Source organism: Megalobrama amblycephala, linkage group LG1 (assembly GCF_018812025.1).
Source record: "Megalobrama amblycephala isolate DHTTF-2021 linkage group LG1, ASM1881202v1, whole genome shotgun sequence".
NCBI classification, from domain to species: Eukaryota; Metazoa; Chordata; class Actinopteri; order Cypriniformes; family Xenocyprididae; genus Megalobrama; species Megalobrama amblycephala.
This window is the reverse complement of record NC_063044.1, coordinates 52,993,441-52,999,264: the sequence shown is the minus strand read 5'-3', so window position 1 is coordinate 52,999,264 and position 5,824 is coordinate 52,993,441.

Here is a 5,824-nt window from a genome sequence, read left to right as displayed (position 1 = left end):
TTGTGTAACATACAGTATATTCACTCAAACATGTTGGTGACTGTATGAAGTTTGGCTTCATGGGACAGGAAAATTTCTACTTTCATAAACTTTTGGTCTTTACACAAGCTGTACACATTTTGGAGTCTTTTGGAATAAACAAAAGCAAACTTTTCATACATTTTCACTTTCAATTAATTAATTTTGATCATGGCTTGTCTTGAAAAACGAAGACAATTTGACGGTCGTCGTAGGAGAATTCACACTGCAGGACTGTCAGACAAATCTTCTGACACTGCCAGATTTTTGTCAGAGGTAAAATTTGATTGCAATGGTCATTAATGGTGAACATATCAAACTAGTGATCAAAGACTACAGATTTTTGCCTAGGATTATAGGAATCTTTTAGGATTCAGTGTGGTGTATGTGGGTGTATCAGTAATGTGAAGGTGACTCAAAAATGGAATAAATTGAACAGCGCTTCATTGAAAAACTCTGTGTGAGTTTGAAGAGGTTTGCACTCTGGTGAGTCAGGCGCCCTTGAGATATTTTCTCCATCATATGTAAATCTATTACCATCTGATCAGGCTGTAAAATGATTTATGCAAAGTGGAAATATTCAGATGTACCTTACCCGTTACCCATGGCAACCCATCACCAGCACTTTAATGATACAGTTCAGTTCAGTGTCTGCGAGAAAAATGATGGTGTGTGTGTGAAAATTCATTCACATATCGCAGTCAGAAGTCACTGAGATTAAATGGAGAGATAAGGAAGACTTTTGCTTGAGTTACCTGCTCCTGACCATTGTACTGTACAGAAAAAGAAAGACAAAAGGTAAATATTTTAAAAGGACAGATAAGATCATTAAAAAAGACTGCAAAACAATGATAAAGGGAGTTTACATCGAAAACACCAAGCAGAAAAATTCAACCTTAAATCTCAAAAAACAATTGTAGGCCTGAGAGAAAAGGTAGGTTTTTAACTTGGCTTTAAATTCAGACTCTGTGGAGTCTAATCTTAGGGATAGAGGAAGACTATTCCACAATTTTGGTCCAACAATAGAAAAAGCACGGTCACCCCTCAACTTAAGCCTAGATCGTTACACTCACCACCCTAAACCTCACTTCCATCCGGGTCACGGCACCAATGTAACCTCTCCCGTTCAAACTGCTCGCTCTAAGCAGGACTTGAACCCAGGTCCGCAGGACTGGGAGTCGGGCGCTCTAACAAGGAGGCTTAAGACCGCAGTCTCTAGCTTCAGTCGCTAGAACGCCTCTTGAGTTCAGGGGAGTGAGGTTTACACACACAGCTCTTACTAGCCTATGTCCGTTACACTCACCCCCCTAAACCTCACTTCCATCCGGGTCACGGCACCAATGTACGGCACCTCTTCTGTTCGAACTGCTCGCTCTAAGGGGGACTTGAACCCGGGTCCACAGGCCTGGGAATCAGGTGCTCTAACAAGGAGGCTAAAGACCGCAGTCTCTAGCTTCAGTCGCTAGAACGCCTCTTGAGTTCAGGGGAGTGAGGTTTACACGCACAGCTCTTACCGGCCTAAATCCATTACACTAGCAGAGTTATTAAATTTCAAAAGATCAGAAAGATATTTTGGAGCTAATCCATTCAGGGCTTTAAAAACAAAAAGTAGAATTTTAAAATCAATTCTATAACAAACCGGCAGCCAGTGCAAGGAATGTAATATTGGGGAAATATGATTAAATTCCCGAGTGCCAATCAAAAGTCTGGCTGCTGCATTTTGAACCATCTGAAGACGTTTAATATTGAATTGACTCTTTCCAATATAAAGAGAGTTACAATAGTAAGGCATGGATCACTCTCTCAAACTCTGAAAATGTTAAGAAACTCTCAGCCTTAGATAATAATCTTAATTGAAAAAAAAATAAAATAAATAGATTTAAGTACAGCATTTATCTGTTTATCAAATTTGAGGGCATAAATAACCCCCAAGTTTTTCACAGAGTGCTTTACATAGGGGACCAAATCTCCCAGTTCGCCATCAAAAGTGCCTGAAATAACTGAGGGACCAAGCGCTATAACCTCAGTTTTGCCTTAAAAAATAATTAAGGAAAACTAGGACTTAATGTCAGACAAACATGCTGATAATGAACTTTAAGCCTTTTTTGTCATTTTTCTTTAAGGACAAATAAACTTGAGTGTCATCAGTGTAATGGTGAAATGACATCCCATGTTTAGAGAGAATATACCCAAGGGAAGTATATGCAATGAAAACAAAACAGGGGCCAGAATGGAGCCCTGAGGGACTCCATAATCTAAAACAGAAGAAGACAACCCATCATGACAAACAGAAAAGGTTTTCACAGAGTTTTACTTTTGACTTTTCACAAATGAAAAGTTATCTAAAGAGGAATGATCAGATGTTATTTTTCAACAAGACAATGCTCCTGTCCAAACTGTAAAGAGAACCAAGAAGTGGCGTGAGAACAAGCCCATCAGACTCATGTTTTGATAGTCAGAGTATCATAGATGACAACTAATGACTCATTTGTGTCTCTTTTAGGTAATGTAGGAGAAACATCTGAGAAAACGACACTTAAACATGACTGAGAACTACACTGAGTCTCCTGAGCATCATCTGAGCAGGTCAGTAATGACCTAGTGACCACATGAACCAGGAAATTTCTTACATTAATCTCTAAATTATAGTCATGAGTGTAAGTAGGTTGTCTGCACATGATTTCCTGGTTCATGAGGCCGCTCTGATGACCTTTAATTCAACTTGTCTGACGGGGCACAGGTTCCAGGTAGAGCTATGACCGACACCCTTATCATGCCGCAACTGCTGCGATCGAATCAAGTTGTGGCATTAAACACAAAAGATTGTATCTCTCGGGTTTGTATCTTCCAAACCCATATGATTTTTCTTCTTTGAAAGGCAAAAGGCAATTTCAAGTTCCAAGCTGGATACAAATGTTCATTAAAACATGATTTTGTGATTCAGATTGATTGGTGTCCTCCGACAGGGGTTTTCTAAGGATTCATTGAAAAATTGGAGAGAAAAAAAAAAAGCAAGTTTATTTTTAGGACTGGCAGACATAATGTTTATTAACATTGATTAAATGTTATTAAACAAATAGTTTTTATCATTAAATTAAACATTTTATTATTAAAGATGTTTATTTTGTATTCACATTCAGCAAATCTGATTACTAATACAATCTGCTTTTTAAAGTCTGGTCAGAAATCATAAGATTAGGTGCAATTATTATCTTTGACTAAGTGTTAACATAAATTGGAAATAAATATTTTTAGGTAATATTTTAGCCATTTAATTTATAATGACAATATAAATCCCAGCTTTTTAATTTTCGCAACAATACGTTTTTTTTTTTTCTTCGTATTTTGTTGTCCTGGTAAAATCACTCTTAAACTCAATTAGTTTTTATACTCAATTATATAAAATATACAGTATATGAAATATAAAGGGTGTTTTATATTTTGGCTGGTTTTGGCATCCAAAATGTAAATCCTTGCACTAGTAGATCTAGTGGTGAAATGTAAACTAAATGTAAATGTTGTTTTCTATGAGTACTGTAGGCTTCCATGATAGCTGATAAACAGCTGTTTCATGTCACATGCTGTTTGTTTTAGCATGATTCAACTGTTTTATCCATTTTTTTAATGGTATGTTTATAGTACTTTCTTGTCTTTTTAAAGCCTGACAGCCCCACTCCCCATTCACTTCCAATGTATGGAAAAGAGCAGCTCCAACATTCAGCAAAATGCCTCCTGTTGTGCTCAACAGAAGAAAGAAATTCTCCCAGGTTTCAAGCGACATGAGGGTGAGTAGAATAGATTTTGAGTTCAATATTCCTGTCAGCCATAAACAAGATCCTGGCACACATTCAGCTCATACTGTCTGTCTGCGCAGTAAGAGCACAGACGGTCCTGTCAATCCCCGTCTCTGTGTGTGATCGTACGTTTCTTTTGTAAATAACAAAAAGAGCAGCTCGTCATGTTCGATCTCACCTCTACCCACACACTCACAAATTCTGCTCAACAGCCTCCACATCTACAACTACAACCCTTCCTCTTCCTCACTGTCGTTCTCTCGGAGGGGGTGGCGTAGGTGTTCAGGGCCCAAAGGATCTGAGGAACATCGCTGCTATAGACGAAAATATCTAAAGGAAGCACACATACGCTCGCGTACGCGCACCGATTGTGTCGGCGTTCGTGTTGTTGGCAGAGAGAAGCAGCGTTGTGCTGTTGCTGAGTATATTTCCATAGAGGAGCAGAAGAAGAGTTTCATTTTTAGAAAGATCGCTCCCCAGCTAACAAATATGTTCTAAGAATGTTTTGCTAATGTTCCCATTGATACACACTTAGGAGAAAAGGTTCTATATAGAAGCTTAAAGGGTTGGCGCATCATATTTAGAAACATTTAGGGGTTCATTTTATGGATTTAGTTTTAATTAGTTTTAATTCATTTTTAATTGTAATAAAATTTTATGAATTAAATAGCATGTAAAAATATTTTATCATAACCTATCATAACTAGGGCTGGGCGATATATCGCATGCAATTGTCACGCGCATTTCGTCAGTAAAGCCGGTTCCCTGATTACCGCTAAATCGCCATCACCTGCTTTCAAATGGAGCGCCATTTAATAGACAGAGCCGTAGTTCACTGACAAGCCATTCATTCAAGATTCATCTGCGATATGAACGCTGATAGCTTTTTATGATAGTCTTTTCCATACATGGAAGTGAATGGGGAGTGGGGCTGTCAGGCTTTAAAAAGACAAGAAAGTACTATAAACATACCATTAAAAAATGGATAAAACAGTTGAATCATGCTAAAACAAACAGCATGTGACATGAAACAGCTGTTTATCAGCTATCATGGAAGCCTACAGTTCTCATAGAAAACAACATTTACATTTAGTTTACATTTCACCACTAGATCTACTAGTGCAAGGTTTCACATTTTGGATGCCAAAACCAGCCAAAATATAAAACACCCTTTATGTTTCATATACTGTATATTTTATATAATTGAGTATAAAAACTAATTGAGTTTAAGTGTGATTTTACCAGGACAACAAAATACGAAGAAAAAAAAAAAAACGTATTGTTGTGAAAATTAAAAAGCTGGGATTTATATTGTCATTATAAATTAAATGGCTAAAATATTACCTAAAAATATTTATTTCCAATTTATGTTAACACTTAGTCAAAAATAATAATTGCACCTAATCTTATGATTTCTGACCAGACTTTAAAAAGCAGATTGTATTAGTAATCAGATTTGCTGATTTTTTGCTGCTAATCATAACATGAAAGTATTATGCAATCATAGACATTTCTCTTTTTTATAGAACCTTTTTGGCATAAAGGTTCTTAAAAATTTAGTCAAGAACCCTGGAGTTCTATATAGAACCTTAATTTGCTAATAGTGAATGAAAACATTGTTTCTGAATGTTCTCCAAGTGTTTAAAACAAAACAAACAAACAAAATTTTCTTGGTTTTGCGAACGTTGCATTTTATCATTCTGCAAACGTTATGGTAACGTTACTTTTGAATGTTCTCTGAACATTCTGAAAAAAGTAGTAAACATTTAGACGAACATTCAACTAAAATGTTTCATTCCATGATGTTTGAATGATGTTTTTGTGCTAACATTTAGAGAACATTATTCCCTGTTAGCTGGATCTGAGCGTCCTAAGATAGATATTGCACTGAAAAAAATTTGGTGTAAAAAAAAATGTCACTTAAAAGTTGCTAGTAAATTTCACAAATAATTACAAAGAAACAGCAAGTAACACAATGATTCTCTTTGTTTTATTTCTACCAGAAAGACTCG